Source organism: Pygocentrus nattereri, chromosome 15, assembly GCF_015220715.1.
Source record: "Pygocentrus nattereri isolate fPygNat1 chromosome 15, fPygNat1.pri, whole genome shotgun sequence".
NCBI classification, from domain to species: domain Eukaryota; kingdom Metazoa; phylum Chordata; class Actinopteri; order Characiformes; family Serrasalmidae; genus Pygocentrus; species Pygocentrus nattereri.
Window position 1 is genome coordinate 4,636,740 of NC_051225.1, and position 19,980 is coordinate 4,656,719.

At 43.0% G+C, this 19,980-nt stretch overlaps 2 long non-coding RNA genes across 3 annotated transcripts; both read right to left on the reverse strand.

The window, feature by feature from the left end:
- Positions 1–4,967: 4,967 nt before the first annotated feature.
- Positions 4,968–12,789, reverse strand: LOC119265272. 2 transcript variants are annotated; one of them, XR_005131548.1, is made up of 10 exons: positions 12,729–12,789; positions 8,751–8,846; positions 8,433–8,575; positions 8,263–8,346; positions 8,016–8,159; positions 7,282–7,475; positions 7,019–7,178; positions 6,704–6,832; positions 6,020–6,317; positions 4,968–5,128 (listed from the first exon to the last, which is right to left on the reverse strand). It is a non-coding gene; the product is annotated as an uncharacterized LOC119265272 (long non-coding RNA). The 2 variants fall into 2 exon arrangements; XR_005131547.1 differs by having other exon boundaries at positions 4,968–6,317.
- Positions 12,790–18,291: 5,502 nt separating this feature from the next.
- On the reverse strand, positions 18,292–19,871 carry LOC119265283. Its single transcript, XR_005131558.1, has 3 exons — positions 19,718–19,871; positions 19,403–19,531; positions 18,292–19,015 (listed from the first exon to the last, which is right to left on the reverse strand). It is a non-coding gene; the product is annotated as an uncharacterized LOC119265283 (long non-coding RNA).
- Between the last annotated feature and the right edge of the window lie 109 nt (positions 19,872–19,980).

Sequence of the window (19,980 nt, forward strand, 5' to 3'; positions counted from 1 at the left end):
TTATGACGTCACGTCCTGATGACATCCGAACTCCAAACAACATTCTGCTGAGTCATGCTGAACAGTGAGGGAGGAGCTACAGTCCAGCGTAGTTACTGGTTTCCCGAATGAACGCTGCTAATTAGGCTAGGCTAGCGGAACCGAGCCGGGGCGGAGGAGCAGCGCTGACAGCTCAGTTACACCGGCGAGTTTGGCGACTATTAAACAGCGTTTTAGATGCACTGCTGTAAGGTAACATCACCTATTCCCCACGCGTCGGTTTCCCCTACACTCATTCATTCGTTCATTTTCCCGTCTGTGTAATAAAAACACTTGTCACCCATTCATATGAGGCCGTGGTCATATGTCCGTTTCCCCATTAAATCGGTTGGCAAGACCATCTAAGCTGTGTTTGGACATCAGATCTGTGTGATTAGTGCTTTATCTCGCGATTGCGTCATTCATATATTCAGTTCGTGTCTGTTTTTATACAATTCCATTGAATAAAACTTCACAGGTGACGTTTCTGTCTCGTTTCTTTAAAATTATTGGCCCGAACGTGACCAAAGTGCGTATTGGTTGCTAGGCAGATTCTGCAGCGTCCAACCAATCATGAAATCGTGCATGACTTCGGGTATTTCCGCCCTAAGTACTGACAGGCGAAAAGAGCCGAACTCTGTTTGGAGCGCAGCGCTGTTACAGCAGCGGTGGGGTGGGGTGGGGGGTAAATCTCAATCTTTAAACCTACTGTTTGCTTTCTCACAGAGAAGTACCCTAAAAAACATTGGGTTGAAATTGACCCAAATTGGGTTATTTGCCGCACCATTTAATGTGGAATGGGAAAATTCCAGAAAGAAGCTGGAGAATAGCTGTCTTACATTTACGGCATTTGGCTGACGCTCTTATCCAGAGCGACTTACAACTTGATCATTTTACACAGGTAGGCAAAGAAGGTGCTAGGAGTCTTTTGTTTTCTTTTTCACATTTTATTGATTTTTTTGTTGATGTTTGTGTCTGTGTGTGTCAGTGATATGTGTGTGTGTGTGTGTGTGTGTGTGTGTTTCAGTGTCAGAGGGGTGTCTGAGTGTGTCTATGGTGTGTGTGTTTTAGTGGTGTGTGTTTGTGTGTCAGAGGGGTGTGTGTGCATGTGTTTGTGTGTCAGAGGGGTGTCTGAATGTGTCTATGGTGTGTGTGTTTTAGTGGTGTGTGTTTGTGTGTCAGAGGGGTGTGTGTGCATGTGTTTGTGTGTCAGAGGGGTGTCTGAATGTGTCTATGGTGTGTGCTTGTGTGACATTTTTTCTTATGCTTCTATGGCTCTCTCAGCTTCAACTCCCACCACCACTGGAGACTTTGTGCTAATGTTTCCTTTGTCGGTGTCCCTGGTTTGAGGTGTTCATTAGCACCGTTCCGGAAAAATCCAGTTGTCCAGTATGTGAGGTTGAAGGGTACTTCGTTACAAGCCTCACGCAAGAATTCTGGCGGCCAGCTGTGATCAACAGTACGGCTCTTCTTGTTGTCACGCCACCACTGGAGACCTTCTGCTGTTTTCTCTGGGTAGGCTGTCTTCCAGAATGTCCGTGTGCGTGGGACGTGAACAGGTACACCATCACGCTTTGAATTGACCACTCTGGGACAGACAGCCTCCCTGCGTTCAGGACCGGGACGGACAGCCTCCCTGCGTTCAGGACCGGGACGGACAGCCTCCCCGCGTTCAGGACCGGGACGGACAGCCTCCCCGCGTCCAGGACCGGGGCGGACAGCCTCCCCGCGTCCAGGACCGGGGCGGACAGCCTCACCGCGTCCAGGACCGGGGCGGAGAGCCTCACCGCGTCCAGGACCGGGGCGGAGAGCCTCACCGCGTCCAGGACCGGGGCGGAGAGCCTCACCGCGTCCAGGACCGGGGCGAACAGCCTCACCGCGTCCAGGACCGGGGCGGACAACCTCCCTGCGTTCAGGACCGGGGCGGACAACCTCCCTGCATTCAGGACCGCCTTTCTTCTGGTTGTTGGTCTTTCCAGAAGAGCTTCTCTGTCCATCTGCTTTGTTGTTTGGAGGATTCTCTTTGTTGTAGTTGATCTTCCGCCCTTTTCCCCTTGTTCCTCTCCTGGTTTTTCTCTTTTTGGCCTCCTCAGGAGGGTCGCTTGTCTTTACGTCCAGAGGCTGTACATCACCATATGAAGCGTCTTTGAGGTCGAGATGTTCACTGGCAGACATCTTCAGAGGCTGGAGACTCGCCGACAGGGCTTCATCTTGCATGATCTCTAGGAGCTCTCTGTTGGCATCAGCTACAGCATTATTGGAGCTCACTAGATGATCCAGATGTGTCTCCAGATTGTCCTCCACAGTCTTATCCATGCTGGGGTCCATAACTTCATTTTCGAGAGGCTGGAGACTTGCCGACAGGGCATCATCAAACAGGACGTCCAGGAGCTCACTGATGACTGTGTCATTGTTGGAGCTCGCTAGATCATCCAGCTGTTTCTCCTCAGTCCCCTCTAGAATGCTGTTCATGGCTGTGTTGGTGGCTTCAGCAGCCGCTTCATTAGCCACCGTAGTCTGCACAGTCTCAGCTTTCAGCAGCTGCTCCATGCGCATCCCGACCTCATCCAGCAGCGTGTTCAGGAAATGCAGGATTGCTGCATCTTCCTCTTTAGTGAGGCTACCTTGTGCTGGAGGTGCCGTGGCCTCCACAGTCTTATCCATGCTGGTTTCCATGACTTCATTTTCGAGAGGCTGGAGACTTGCCGACAGGGCATCATCAAACAGGACGTCCAGTAGCTCTCTGATGACTGTGTCATCGTTGGAGCTCACTAGATCACCCAGCTGTTTCTCCTCAGTCCCCTCTAGAATGTCGTTCATGGCTGTGTTGGTGGCTTCAGCAGCCGCTTCATTAGCCACCGTAGTCTGCACAGTCTCAGCTTTCAGCAGCAGCTCCATACGCATGCCGACCTGATCCAGCAGCGTGTTCAGGAAATGCTGGATTGCTGCATCTTCCTCTTTAGTGAGGCTACCTTGTGGTGGAGGTGCCGTGGCCTCCAGCGTCTCAGCCGAAAAGCTTTCAAGGCTGGACGTGGGACCTACTGGCAGGCCCAGGGCGTGGGCCTCTTCCTCCACCACCTGTTCTTCCCCTTTTTTGACTTCCCTCCATGTCCTCCCCCTCCTCCTCTTTCCTTTCTTCCTCTTCTCACCCTGCTGTTCCTCGTTCACCTTGCTGACCGAGTCCGAGTCCGAGTCGGACTCCCGGCCTCGGCAGCACCAGCTCCAGAGGCAGCTCATCTCGTCACATGTATGAACAGAATGATGTGAAACCAGCCGTGCACCCCTATTTATAACCTCTGGTCCTTTATGACGTCACACATACACATTATGACGTCACGTCCTGATGACATCCGAACTCCAAACAACATTCTGCTGAGTCATGCTGACCAGTGAGGGAGGAGCTACAGTCCAGCGTAGTTACTGGTTTCCCGAATGAACGCTGCTAATTAGGCTAGGCTAGCGGAACCGAGCCGGGGCGGAGGAGCAGCGCTGACAGCTCAGTTACACCGGCGAGTTTGGCGACTATTAAACAGCGTTTTAGATGCACTGCTGTAAGGTAACATCACGTATTCCCCACGCGTCGGTTTCCCCTACACTCATTCATTCGTTCATTTTCCCGTCTGTGTAATAAAAACACTTGTCACCCATTCATATGAGGCCGTGGTCATATGTCCGTTTCCCCATTAAATCGGTTGGCAAGACCATCTAAGCTGTGTTTGGACATCAGATCTGTGTGATTAGTGCTTTATCTCGCGATTGCGTCATTCATATAATCAGTTCGTGTCTGTTTTTATACAATTCCATTGAATAAAACTTCACAGGTGACGTTTCTGTCTCGTTTCTTTAAAATTATTGGCCCGAACGTGACCAAAGTGCGTATTGGTTGCTAGGCAGATTCTGCAGCGTCCAACCACTCATGAAATCGTGCATGACTTCGGGCATTTCCGCCGTAAGTACTGACAGGCGAAAAGAGCCGAACTCTGTTCGGAGCGCAGCGCTGGTACAGCAGCGGTGGGGGGTAAATCTCAATCTTTAAACCTACTGTTTGCTTTCTCACAGAGAAGTACCCTAAATAACATTGGGTTGAAATTGACCCAAATTGGGTTATTTTCACAACCCAGCGCTGGGTCAATATTGGACAAACACGGCATTGGGTAGAATTGACCCAGTACATTGGGTTATTAATGTGACCCAGCATTTTTGGGTCAAGCATTTAACCTAAATGCAATGTAATTTTAACTAGAATGCTGGGTTAAATGAACCAAAAGTTTGGGTTGTACTGTGATTACTTTTAAATGTATAATTTAGACATTATTTTAACACATATAATATGTAAAGTATATTCTTACACTTAAAAAAAAAATACCACTTTTAAGCACCAACAATAATTTATATATATATATATATATATATATATATATAATTATATATATATATATATATATATATATATATATATATATATATATATATATATATATATATATATATATATATATATAAAAAGCACATTTCTCAATGACAACAATAATAACAATAACAGCAGCAACAACAATTACAAGCAACCTTATTCAATAACAAATTTTCTTTTGCTTGAGAAATTAATAAAATAAAAAGAGGTAACACACATGGCGTCATTCTGGGAGCTGTCACTGATCTGTGGCAAAAATAAATGCCCGCAAGAGTCTTAAGGAGGGAGATTCATGACCTGGTAGCTCAAACAACAGTCTGAAGAACACTGTCGGGGGTAGTTTATATCAAATACAAAGAACGCCTTAAAACACACATCAACGGCTCCCACGAGTGTGCTCTGCTCCATAGCTTGTCCATTGATGACCGCAAAACACTGGGAACAACGCTGATCATCACTTATGATAATCCTTTATTAGTCCCATGTAGTTACAGCAGCAAGGGGAGAGCAAAACAGAGTAAACAAATATTAAGAATCTAAATGATTATAAATAAAAGTCAAAAACAAAAACCAACACACATGAAACCGGCATTGTACATGGAAATACTACACACTGGTATGTTGGTACGCACCTAGAGCCAAAACGAATGGGTATGGTCTTGTGGCCTCGGACACGTATTCCACCATATTAGTCCCAATCTGTTGTAAACATGAAAATTGAAACATAGAATTAGTACTTTAATTTTACACCTTAATTCTAACATGCTGAAATAATCCACTTTGAACAGGGATGTCCTGATCTAAGCTTTCTGTCCTTCAATTTGAAACTGATTATTGTAACACTGAGCATCAGCTGACATCCAATGTTTGCATATGTAACAACCATAGAATTTAGTCTAGAGAGAAACCTGTTAGTCTACTGAATACTACAGTACTGCTTCTTAGCTTTTAATGTGACACCTTTTAGTGATGCATTTCTTTTTATATGCATGCATTTGATATTGTTTACAACTGCTACAACAAATCGATATGAATTCAATTAGTTGTCTTGACATGGGACACCCCCAACAGAAAAATAAAAACCTCAGCATAGTGAGCATATATATATAAAATAAATATAAAAGCACATTTCTCAATGACAACAATAATAACAATAACAGCAGCAACAACAATTACAAGCAACCTTATTCAATAACAAATTTTCTTTTGCTTGAGAAATTAATAAAATAAAAAGAGGTAACACACATGGCGTCATTCTGGGAGCTGTCACTGATCTGTGGCAAAAATAAATGCCCGCAAGAGTCTTATGGAGGGAGATTCATGACCTGGTAGCTCATAAACAACAGTCTGAAGAACACTGTCGGGGGTAGTTTATATCAAATACAAAGAACGCCTTAAAACACACATCATTGGGACACCCCCAACAGAAAAATAAAAACCTCAGCATAGTGAGAAACAGTTAAAAATGCTGTTAAATTGAGGTAGACTGCTAATAAAATGTGACTTTTTTCAACTGGATCTTAAAACTGGCGCTGTTCCAACAATATGGAGGTGTAAGCAAACCAGCAAATTTTACGACAATAACTGTACCTCTATATTTGAGTTTAGCTGGTTGCTAGGCTGTTGTCATGATACTGTTTACACTCAGGATGAGCTGCTTTTGTGGGTGTGGTTTGACTAAAAGTCTCAGGACTAAGTGATAAGGTGGTCTATTTCTACATTACAGCTCTTTCAAATTATCATCAGAATCTGAAGAACCAGCGCTGGAAAATCCTCAGTCCCAGTCAGTCATAATGCTGTTGTACTGCGGCGCTGTTCACTGTTGTCCACCAGTGACGTCACACGGTACCGCTCAGGAATTTCCGCAGCGAGCTCAGGTTTTTTCCGTCTGTTTAATTAAAAGAGTCAATTTTAAAGAAAAATTAAGCAGCGAATTTCATTTTAAGTCATGTTCATATATTTTCAGTATCCAAAACAATATGAAATCACCAGGGCTGTCCAAATGTGGTGCTTAGCCTTTAATAGCGCCGCACTCTCTTTACAGGCTCACATCTAGATGAAAGTCAGCGGTGAAAATGGAGCACAAATAATAAACTAAAAGTATCAGACGTTGGGCAGGATACAGCCAATAACCTGATCTACCAAAATATGTCTGGAACCACTTAAGGCTGAGACATCCCAACTGTGATCAGAGACAACTAACTACTTAGTTTAGAGGTAGGTGTGTAATTACAACAGAGCAGAATATTACCAGATTTATATCTCTCAACTTACAGGCTGTAGATCAATGAATGACTTTCTTGTCTCTTCACAGCTCAGACGGAAGGTCTTCCGGCAGAATCCTATAGACAGAAGCTGGTAGGACTACTGGCAATAATCTCACAGCCCTGTCACCTTGCGCATCTGGAAACAAGAATCTCTTATTAGGAATAAGAATCTTTTGTGGTTACATGTTCTAACCTGCCAGCTGTAAAACTACTTCTTTCCATTTTTTCTCTCACGTGATAGTAAAATGTATTCTCTGATTTACATGTTCACTAAAATGTTGTGTACTAATTTTTTTAACATAGTATCCACTGTGAAGACTACCTGCACACACAGAATCCAGTCTTGAAAGAATTCCAGAAGCTTGCTTCTCCTGGCTAGCAAACCATAAATTTCTGTCTCTGAAAACGGGCATCCACTTTTCTGCCAGTTATCCAAGTTTCCCAGCACAGGCTGGGTGTAGAATGGCAAAGTCCTGAGCAATCTGCAGACATAATTTTCATTTAATTACTTTTCCAAGTAAATTACAGATAACATTCAGTAATTCTGACTTACTATCAAGTGCATTCTGACTTTGCATATCCTACCATTCCTGGAGTATCCAAAAGACGTGGATGCTCTTTTTTGACCTCCTCCACTGTCTTTGACCCATGCTCCCTTATCCGCTTAGCTCTGTGGATGGCTGTCTGCTTCATGTATTCTTCTACTTGGTTAAGGGGTCGGATGTTATTTCTTAACCACTCCGTCATCGCCACTGCCCTCTCATCAGATATTTCAGTCTCTGTATTATGCAGAGAAAGACAACGCCTTCACTGTTTGAAGTAGACACCACAAATTATCTTGCGTTATTTCCTGACTGGAAGCAGGAAATCCTTCAAAGTCATGTGTTATACAATGTGATAAAATAATGACATTCTACACATTCACCTGAAACTAAATTTGTAGGTTTACACAAATCAGCTATATTAGCTAGTATTAATCTTTACAGCAATTAATGGCTCAGATCCTTACGCTCGCCCATGTTTCCTGCTTCCAACAAGAACTGACTATTCTTTTCCTGTCTTGACCTCTCTCCCCTTGACAGGTGGTTCTGAAGTTATGGCTAATCAGTGTACTTTAATGAAAACTTAACAGCAGAACCAAACATGTGAACTGTAGCATAAATGGCAAGTCACAAACTGTTTGATTTTCCAAAACGCACCAGCCATTCTACAGTGATCATGCCGTAATGACAATACTGTCTAATAGAGGATCACATTAAAATCAGCAAGACAAGTTACCCAAAACCTTTCTTGGTATGATAACCTGTTTGTGCATGTACCTGGCAATACCAATTAGTTACAGGGTTCTCCACAGGGCTAGGTCTGCACTTTCCACTACGGAGCCTCTTCCGTACATTTCTTAAACGCTCTTCAACGAAGCCAGTTGCTGGTCTGTGAGTTCGACCTGGACTATACCACGCCTCCTTTAAAAAAAAAAATTCAAATATTCTTTGACATGTCAGACCTAAAATAACCACATAATACACACACAAAGTCCGGTGTGCTTTGATTTTTACTGGCACTTACATTGCCGTTCCCATGCTGATCCCTTAGATACGGAAATTCCGTCACTAAAGATGAGGCCAGGTTTTCCTTGTTTCCAATGCTGGACTGTAAACAGATATCAGATGTATTTACACACATACACACACACACACACACACGTCACACAACATCAGTCAAAACAGTACACTCACGTCTCTCCGAACCGCTCCATGAGATGTGACACTAGGATTCTAACCATAGACCTCCTCTGCTTGAGCGAGATGCACCGTTTGGTGTCAAGACTGCACATTATCTCTCTACTCTCCGGTGTTTTCTCGAGGGCCTCCCTAATTTTCTGGGAAGATAGAAGGGGGAAAAAAAAAAAAAAAAAGATAGGGAGCACAAATATCCCATTCAACTTTTCAGTCTTTTGTGAATACCTTATGGGGATGGCACAAGGCCAAAGTTAAAAAAAAAAACCACCTAAAGACAACAACAACAACAACAACAACAACAACAACACCACATACAAACGTTCCCCCTTGTCCTGAAGACATGGCTTTATGCTGCTGGTCCAGTGATGGTCCTGCTGATGGGCCATTTTCAACCAGCTCAAGTTGCATTTCCTTTAGAGACAACCAAATAAAATTAGTCTCATGTGTTAAAGAGCAAAACTGGTGAAAGGCAATACATGCTCAATGAAGATAACTGAAATCTCTGAAAAAAAATATTTGATTATTTGTCCAATATTAAATTGACATGTTTGGTGACTGAATATAACATCTTTAGATCTGCATTATGAAGTAGGTTTAGGCAATAGGTCGGTGTATTCAGATATCAGCAGTGACTAACAACTGACACAATGAAGATGCTGCAGAGGTGGTGTGTGTGTGTGTGTGTGTGTGTGTGTGTGTGTATATATATATATATATATATATATATATATATATATATATATATATATATATATATATATATATATATATATATATACACACACACACATACATATATATACACACACACACACACACATACACTTTTGAAATCAAAACTTTTGCTAATTATTTTTCAGACCGACATCACTCAGGCCTACTACAAAGTTAATGTGCTATCAAACAAGAAAGAATATAACCAGTGACTCCCTAACTTAGGGTTAAACCACCATAAAAAAGGACAAAAGTAAAGACAGGTTGGGTGTCAAAACTGGGGTTACGGTTTCATTATGAAATACAGATAACAGTCAGAAACTATGTTCAGAAGCATATTAGAGATTACTTAACAACTTGACATGGTTTGACGCAACTGATTTAGGCATGTAGTTTGAACAATACTAACTGATGAGGTATCAATTTAAGACTTGTAAGCTCTGCTTCCATAAAAGCTATCAAAACTAAAAGTGTAGCCGACTAAATTCAAAATTTTCCTTTAAAACTGCTCCTTCAAAAATGTCAACTTACCTAAACCTGCTAGGAGGCTTATGGGTTAGTTTATAAAAGCAGAGTAGGTTATAAGACCTGTAAGATTTTTAATGGAAACCATTTACAATTTCATGTAGTTTGGGAACAGTTATTACATAAAAAGATTTTCCAAATACATGTCCATTCTTCATTAGGACCTCACATTTCAGCTTGCTACCTTTTTACTAACGTGAAGACCGTAATGTAGCACAGGATGAGCATATCATATATATTATAAAAATTGTTCTGAACTTCAGAACAGTGCCACCACATACTGCTATACTGTATCAAAATAAATAAATAAAAATAAACGTTTAAGGACAACTTGTGTTATTGTGCACAATGTATAACAAGAGTACAGATGGGGCAATGTATGTCTTCAAAGGAAAAATGCAAAGGGTAATGGTACATGGTCAAAAACTGAAATGCCTAAAAAACAGTTTTTTAAAAAATTACAGTGAAGGAAAAAGTCTCGAATGGTCTGTAACGCAGAGAAACATAGCGATTATCATCGCCCTCTTTATAGGACCTTGCAAAATGGAGAGGGTGGTGATCATCAAGACAGTTCACATCAACCACATCAAGCTCAGATCCAGGAGACACACTGTAAGAAAAATAGTGTCTTTCCAATCCTACTGTATCATACTTCCTCACAATCAGTTTGACAGAGGACTCCACGGATACAATGCGCTCTACCATAGCAAACTGAGGCTCACCATCACAAGCGTGAGAGACTAGAAGAGACATTCCAGGCCTATATTCAGTGCCCCTCCATCTCACCCAAGATGGAACATACACTTCAGTGAAAAGCGGCATTTCAAACTTGTGCTTGATGCTGTCATATCCATCAACACAGCCCAACAGATCTGTGCATCCTGGACCAACTTCTAAGTTGTGGCTGAGCAAATTACCCGAGAGGAGGTGGTAGCACAGCAGCATCTGATGCCTGTAAGCCACTGTTTTGCAGATGTTGCGAAAGTTACAAGTAACATGACTGAGTCTTTTGAAAAAGCCATGCTTGGTCTCAAATCGCATAGCCCACAACAGAACCACAGGGCCTAACTTCCTGATTGCACCAGGATAATGGACCATAGAGTGATGTTTTGGTTTTAGGTGCCTACCAGGGTAAAGCTCCAGAAGACTGTGGTGCTCCTGGATGAGGTAACCTAAGAGAATTGATGCTTCTGGTTAATGATGGAGAAAAAACGAACTCCATGCAACTCAGTAAAAGAAGAAGCAACTCCCAGTATTGGTTGCCCTCTGGGATAAGGTCACCGATGACAAGAGGAAGTAATCTTAACAGACACCAGGTCTGTGATGCAGTCTACCTGAGAGCTCCATCTGGGTTTTTGAGCTCATGTGATTTAATAGGGGACGGCTTGTTATGACTGTCAATGAACCCATAATCAAAACTTGTAAGTCTGTAGTTGATCTGATCTAGGGTTATAAGCTTTTGCTCAATGAGGGAACTGAGAACAAACTTGACTTGATATCCTCTAATTCCTTCCAGAATGTCATGCATGATATCTCTTTATCATGATATCTCTAGGGACTCTTCTCCCTGCACGCTGCTGTCTTCACCTACAACCTGCTGTTGCTGGAGCACTGCTTTCACAGAGGACGTGGAGGCTAAGCAGTGAACATGTCTGTGACCTTAGCACATTTTGCAGCACCTACAGAGTCTCTTCGCATGTAACTTCTCCGCACCCCCTTTCTGCCGCTTCAGTTTCGCCATGTTGCCCCTCGTTTTACACACACACACACACAACACTGAAACTAGCCGGAGTTACAGCGGACCAAGCAGAGAAAGGGTGGGGCCGCTTTCGTCCTATATCCTGATTGGTTGAGTCTACTGTCTATATTGAAAAGAAGAAAAAAAAAGGGGAAGAAAAAAAAAATCCAACAGCTTCTAACCCAACACCATAAATGGGCGATGATGAAGAATAGCTGGCTATCAATAAGGACATCAAAATGGCTATGATAAAAGCAAGCTAACCAATCATTAAGCTTCAGCTAATATAACTTACACTTACTTCATTCCTTATTTCATTCACTGAAACCACAGAGAGGCACTGAAAGTAAAAGAAGAGTAATAGCGGAAAAATAAAGGACATGTTCGGTATGTGAAACCCGTTTCTTTTAATGAAACTACCTCTTCCCCCTCCCAATCTGAACTGATTTAACCTTGGACTCAACATCTGCACCTTACCTACACTGCACTGCTGCTGTTAGAACAACACTGTTTACATCTATTACTGCACAGAGTAATATTGTTTATTGTTTACATCTGTCACTTGATGCACTTTATGAACAGCTGCTCCACTTATTTGTACATACGCACATGTAACTTTAATTTTATTTCAAGTTTGCACACGCTGTACACTTTTTTGCTTTTACCTTTTACAACTGTTTTTTAGTTATTCTTATATTTTCTTTTTTTATTCTCTTAAGAGTACTGCCTGCTCTGCTCTGCTCCGCTCCTGACAATAAAACTCTTGAATCTTGAACAATGTAGCTAGCTAACCTAGCTATGTGTAAGCTAACTAATAGCCGCCGCCTCACAACGTCTGTGTCCCTTATAAAACGGTAAATTGTCAAAAAAAAGCACACTAGTATTTTCTGTGGTATGTAAAGACTGTGTTTGAAGAAAATGTGGTTTAGAAATAGTTCGATGCTCGTGGGTACTCCACTGTTTTATTCCGTTAGCCTCCTAGCTAACGGTAGGTTAGCTAGCTAAAACGTCGGTCACCACTCGTTCGCAGGACAGTTGTTGCGTGGAACTGTTATTTTACCTCAGGCAAACCGCCTAACGTCTAATTTTCCCTCACAAATTGAGGTTAAATAAAAAATATATTATAAGTATTGCGTAAAGCTTACGTCAGTTAGCATATTAGCTAACTAGCATAGCTAACATGCTAATGCTCGTAATACGTTTTTTTTTTTTTTTTTTACCTCAATTCGTGAGAGAAAATTAATTAAGATATCTGGTAACTAGCTTATAATCAATATTTTGGGGCAAATTTAAGATTAATCAGTTTAGCAACTTACTTTCTTTCGGCTGTGGTCCGGCTGCCGGTGCCTCTTCCAGCGGGAGGGAAGCGGCGTAGGCGGGAAACAGGCGGGAAACGGGCGTCCGGGGAGTTCCGTTACGTGTACGTTCCCTTTAGACGTCCGCACTGCAGACCCAACAAACGGAAAAATAACCCATATTTTTTGGGTTGTTTAAATAACCCAGCATTTTTTAGCCAGCAGAATTTTCCAGACAATTCAGGCCTCTTATTTCACCACTCTTTTTAAAAGTAATCTCAGAAATGTCCGAAAATACATCCATACCCTATCATATGAATACTCCTCACACTTATCTTAATACCACATAAAAAATCCACGATTGCTCCAGCTACCGTCCCATTTCACTGATCGATTCAGACATACAAATCATAAGTAAAGCTTTATCAATCAGATTCATCAAAGGGAGACAGTCCTCAGAGAACACACGCAGGTTATTCAATGTAATTCATATGTATAACAGCGAAAAATCTCCATATATATATATATATTCAAAACTCCAACTAATTCAATATCAAAGCCTTCCCAGAATATACATTACAGCCTCTAAACTAATTCAGGCACAGTGATAAATGCCAACATCGTCCAGCTTTAACAGATAGTAGTTATCACGCCTTCTGGAATGGTCCCCCGATCCAGCAGTTTTGGTCAGAGGTCATGGACAGGCCTGGTCATCCCTTTATGTCTCATTGTAGCGCTACTTAATGACCTTTCCTCACTTTCACCACCCAATCACCTCAAATCCTTTATATTTCATTCCACTTTCCATTACTAAAAAAGCTATACTGCTGAACTGGAAGGACAGAACCCAAATTTCAATAAAGCTTTGGCTGAACCTCCGAACGGATCACTGTAACCTGGAGAGACTTACAGCAAATTTCAAAAATAACACATAATCTTTCAAGGAAACCTGGTCACAATTTTTACAATATATTGATAGCTGCCTTCCGCCCGATGACCGCTGGGATAGTTCCATTGTTAAGTTTCTGCATTTGTCTGTCCTGTATGTCCAGTTTGTCCATTGTTAAGTGTTATTGTTATCATTCTTCTTATGCTTATTACTATTATTGTTATTTCATCCTCTCTTTACTTTTTTGTCTTTTGTTTTTTTGTTTTGCTCAAATCTAGGGGTGGGTGAGGGTGGTGGGGGGGTTGTTTGGGTGGTTGTGGTGCCACATCACCTTATATCTGTATGATCATTAATAAATGAAGAGCTGTGACTTTGTTATTAACGTGAAAAAGAAATAATAATAATATGTCCCTTGGAAAAGGGGGACGGTGGTGTGGTGTGGTGGTGTTTTGCTCAAATCTAGGGGTGGGTGAGGGTGGTGGGGGGGGGGTGTTTGGGTGGTTGTGGTGCCACACCACCTTATATCTGTATGATCATTAATAAATGAAGAGCTGTGACTTTGTTATTAACGTGAAAAAGAAATAATAATAATATGTCCCTTGGAAAAGGGGGACGGTGGTGTGGCCAAGGAATGTTGGCCTGGGAATTAAAAAAAGAAAAAAGAAAGAAAATAGCACCCTACAAATAAGCACTTCTGGAAAACAGTTACTTAAGTCATAATGACTAGTTGAAACAGCTGGATTATCTAGAAATGACCATTTTCCAGAGATATGATGGCAATGATGTCAGTGGAGGATATGGCTGAATGGCTCCATCCCAATCTACCAAACTTACTCTTTAAGCCAATTCTAATTGAACACTTCTAATACTGTCCCACTAATAAGCAACAATAATAAAAGTAACATTTTTTTTTTGTCCAAACATTGAAGCCTTTTTGTGTATATTTTTAAGAACTTTTTTTAAAATGTGGTTGAATTGCAAAGTTCACAGTATTTATTTAGATACATCTGGGATACTCTGTGTTAACTAACCTTATTTCCAAAAAAGTTGGGTCGCTGTGCAAAAATGCAAAAAAAAAAAAATGAAATGATGTGCACATCATTTAAATTCTGTATTTCAATGAAAGTACTACCCATCAGATGTTGAAATTGAGAAAATTTCTTTTTTTAAATTTTCTTTAATTAAGAAAAAGTCTTTTTTTTTTCTTTTTCACATTTTATTGATTTTTTTTTGTTGATGTTTGTGTCTGTGTGTGTCAGTGATATGTATGTGTGTGTGTGTGTTTCAGTGTCAGAGGGGTGTCTGAATGTGTCTATGGTGTGTGTGTTTTAGTGGTGTGTGTTTGTGTGTCAGAGGGGTGTCAGTGTGTCTATGGTGTGTGTGTTTTAGTGGTGTGTGTTTGTGTGTCAGAGGGGTGTCTGAGTGTGTCTTTGGTGTGTGTGTTTTAGTGGTGTGTGTTTGTGTGTCAGAGGGGTGTCTGAGTGTGTCTATGGTGTGTGTGTTTTAGTGGTGTGTGTTTGTGTGTCAGAGGGGTGTCTGAGTGTGTCTATGGTGTGTGTGTTTTAGTGGTGTGTGTTTGTGTGTCAGAGGGGTGTGTGTGCATTGTTTGTGTGTCAGAGGGGTGTCTGAATGTGTCTATGGTGTGTGCTTGTGTGACATTTTTTCTTACGCTTCTATGGCTCTCTCAGCTTCAACTCCCACCACCACTGGAGACTTTGTGCTAATGTTTCCTTTGTCGGTGTCCCTGGTTTGAGGTGTTCATTAGCACCGTTCCGGAAAAATCCAGTTGTCCAGTATGTGAGGTTGAAGGGTACTTCGTTACAAGCCTCACGCAAGAATTCTGGCGGCCAGCTGTGATCAACAGTACGGCTCTTCTTGTTGTCACGCCACCACTGGAGACCTTCTTCTGCTGTTTTCTCTGGGTAGGCTGTCTTCCAGAATGTCCGTGTGCGTGGGACGTGAACAGGTACACCATCACGCTTTGAATTGACCACTCTGGGACAGACAGCCTCCCTGCGTTCAGGACCGGGACGGACAGCCTCCCTGCGTCCAGGACCGGGGCGGACAGCCTCACCGCGTCCAGGACCGGGGCGGACAGCCTCACCGCGTCCAGGACCGGGGCGGACAGCCTCACCGCGTCCAGGACCAGGGCGGACAGCCTCACCGCGTCCAGGACCGGGGCGGACAGCCTCACCGCGTCCAGCACTGGGACGGACAGCCTCACCGCGTCCAGCCTCACCGCGTCCAGGACCGGGGCGGACAGCCTCACCGCGTCCAGGACCGGGACGGACAGCCTCACCGCGTCCAGGACCGGGGCGGACAGCCTCACCGCGTCCAGCACCGGGACGGACAGCCTCACCGCGTCCAGGACCGGGGCGGACAGCCTCACCGCGTCCAGGACCGGGGCGGACAGCCTCACCGCGTACAGGACCGGGGCGGACAGCCTCACCTTGTCCAGGACCGGGGCGGACAGCCTCACCGCGTCCAGGACCGGGACGGACAACCTCCCTGCATTCAGGACCGCCTTTCTTTTGGTTGTTGGTCTTTCCAGAAGAGCTTCTCTGTCCATCTGCTTTGTTGTTTGGAGGATTCTCTTTGTTGTAGTTGATCTTCCGTCCTTTTCCCCTTGTTCCTCTCCTGGTTTTTCTCTTTTTGGCCTCCTCAGGAGGGTCACTTGTCTTTACGTCCAGAGGCTGTACATCACCGTATGAAGCGTCTTTGAGGTCGAGATGTTCACTGGCAGACATCTTCAGAGGCTGGAGACTCGCCGACAGGGCTTCATCTTGCATGATCTCTAGGAGCTCTCTGTTGGCATCAGCTACATCATTATTGGAGCTCACTAGATGATCCAGATGTGTCTCCAGAGTGTCCTCCACAGTCTTATCCATGCTGGGGTCCATAACTTCATTTTGGAGAGGCTGGAGACTTGCCGACAGGGCATCATCAAACAGGACGTCCAGGAGCTCACTGATGACTGTGTCATCGTTGGAGCTCACTAGATCATCCAGCTGTTTCTCCTCAGTCCCCTCTAGAATGTCGTTCATGGCTGTGTTGGTGGCTTCAGCAGCCGCTTCATTAGCCACCGTAGTCTGCACAGTCTCAGCTTTCAGCAGCAGCTCCATACGCATCCCGACCTGATCCAGCAGCGTGTTCAGGAAATGCTGGATTGGTGCATCTTCCTCTTTAGTGAGGCTACCTTTTGGTGGAGGTGCCGTGGCCTGCAGCGTCTCAGCCGAAAAGCTTTCAAGGCTGGACGTGGGACCTACTGGCAGGCCCAGTGCGTGGGCCTCTTCCTCCACCACCTGTTCTTCCCCTTCATTGACTTCCCTCCATGTCCTCCCTCTCCCCCTCCTCCTCTTTCCTTTCTTCCTCTTCTCACCCTGCTGTTCCTCGTTCACCTTGCTGACCGAGTCCGAGTCCGAGTCGGACTCCCGGCCTCGGCAGCACCAGCTCCAGAGGCAGCTCATCTCGTCACATGTCTGAACAGAATGATGTGAAACCAGCCGTGCACCCCTATTTATAACCTCTGGTCCTTTATGACGTCACACATACACATTATGACGTCACGTCCTGATGACATCCGAACTCCAAACAACATTCTGCTGAGTCATGCTGAACAGTGAGGGAGGAGCTACAGTCCAGCGTAGTTACTGCTTTCCCGAATGAACGCTGCTAATTAGGCTAGGCTAGCGGAACGGAGCCGGGGCGGAGGAGCAGCGCTGACAGCTCAGTTACACCGGCGAGTTTGGCGACTATTAAACAGCGTTTTAGATGCACTGCTGTAAGGTAACATCACGTATTCCCCACGCGTCGGTTTCCCCTACACTCATTCATTCGTTCATTTTCCCGTCTGTGTAATAAAAACACTTGTCACCCATTCATATGAGGCCGTGGTCATATGTCCGTTTCCCCATTAAATCGGTTGGCAAGACCATCTAAGCTGTGTTTGGACATCAGATCTGTGTGATTAGTGCTTTATCTCGCGATTGCGTCATTCATATAATCAGTTCGTGTCTGTTTTTATACAATTCCATTGAATAAAACTTCACAGGTGACGTTTCTGTCTCGTTTCTTTAAAATTATTGGCCCGAACGTGACCAAAGTGCGTATTGGTTGCTAGGCAGATTCTGCAGCGTCCAACCACTCATGAAATCGTGCATGAATTCGGGCATTTCCGCCCTAAGTACTGACAGGCGAAAAGAGCCGAACTCTGTTCGGAGCGCAGCGCTGTTACAGCAGCGGTGGGGTGGGGTGGGGTGGGGGGTAAATCTCAATCTTTAAACCTACTGTTTGCTTTCTCACAGAGAAGTACCCTAAAAAACATTGGGTTGAAATTGACCCAAATTGGGTTATTTTCACAACCCAGCGCTGGGTCAATATTGGACAAACACGGCATTGGGTAGAATTGACCCAGTACATTGGGTTATTAATGTGACCCAGCATTTTTGGGTCAAGCATTTAACCTAAATGCTATGTAATTTTAACTAGAATGCTGGGTTAAATGAACCAAAAGTTTGGGTTGTACTGTGATTACTTTTAAATGTATAATTTAGACATTATTTTAACACATACTTTACATATTATATATTCTTACACTTAAAAGAAAAATACCACTTTTAAGCACCAACAATAATTTATATATATATATATAAAAGCACATTTCTCAATGACAACAATAATAACAATAACAGCAGCAACAACAATTACAAGCAACCTTATTCAATAACAAATTTTCTTTTGCTTGAGAAATTAATAAAATAAAAAGAGGTAACACACATGGCGTCATTCTGGGAGCTGTCACTGATCTGTGGCAAAAATAAATGCCCGCAAGAGTCTTATGGAGGGAGATTCATGACCTGGTAGCTCATAAACAACAGTCTGAAGAACACTGTCGGGGGTAGTTTATATCAAATACAAAGAACGCCTTAAAACACACATCATTGGGACACCCCCAACAGAAAAATAAAAACCTCAGCATAGTGAGAAACAGTTAAAAATGCTGTTAAATTGAGGTAGACTGCTAATAAAATGTGACTTTTTTCAACTGGATCTTAAGACTGGCGCTGTTCCAACAATATGGAGGTGTAAGCAAACCAGCAAATTTTACGACAATAACTGTACCTCTATATTTGAGTTTAGCTGGTTGCTAGGCTGTTGTCATGATACTGTTTACACTCAGGATGAGCTGCTTTTGTGGGTGTGGTTTGACTAAAAGTCTCAGGACTAAGTGATAAGGTGGTCTATTTCTACATTACAGCTCTTTCAAATTATCATCAGAATCTGAAGAACCAGCGCTGGAAAATCCTCAGTCCCAGTCAGTCATAATGCTGTTGTACTGCGGCGCTGTTCACTGTTGTCCACCAGTGACGTCACACGGTACCGCTCAGGAATTTCCGTAGCGAGCTCAGGTTTTTTCCGTCTGTTTAATTAAAAGAGTCAATTTTAAAGAAAAATTAAGCAGCGAATGCTTAATTTAAGTCATGTTCATATATTTTCAGTATCCAAAACAATATGAAATCACCAGGGCTGTCCAAATGTGGTGCTTAGCCTTTAATAGCGCCGCACTCTCTTTACAGGCTCACATCTAGATGAAAGTCAGAGGTGAAAATGGAGCACAAATAATAAACTAAAAGTATCAGACGTTGGGCAGGATACAGCCAATAACCTGATCTACCAAAATATGTCTGGAACCACTTAAGACTGAGACATCCCAACTGTGATCAGAGACAACTAACTACTTAGTTTAGAGGTAGGTGTGTAATTACAACAGAGCAGAATATTACCAGATTTATATCTCTCAACTTACAGGCTGTAGATCAATGAATGACTTTCTTGTCTCTTCACAGCTCAGACGGAAGGTCTTCCGGCAGAATCCTATAGACAGAAGCTGGTAGGACTACTGGCAATAATCTCACAGCCCTGTCACCTTGCGCATCTGGAAACAAGAATCTCTTATTAGGAATAAGAATCTTTTGTGGTTACATGTTCTAACCTGCCAGCTGTAAAACTACTTCTTTCCATTTTTTCTCTCACGTGATAGTAAAATGTATTCTCTGATTTACATGTTCACTAAAATGTTGTGTACTAATTTTTTTAACATAGTATCCACTGTGAAGACTACCTGCACACACAGAATCCAGTCTTGAAAGAATTCCAGAAGCTTGCTTCTCCTGGCTAGCAAACCATAAATTTCTGTCTCTGAAAACGGGCATCCACTTTTCTGCCAGTTATCCAAGTTTCCCAGCACAGGCTGGGTGTAGAATGGCAAAGTCCTGAGCAATCTGCAGACATAATTTTCATTTAATTACTTTTCCAAGTAAATTACAGATAACATTCAGTAATTCTGACTTACTATCAAGTGCATTCTGACTTTGCATATCCTAC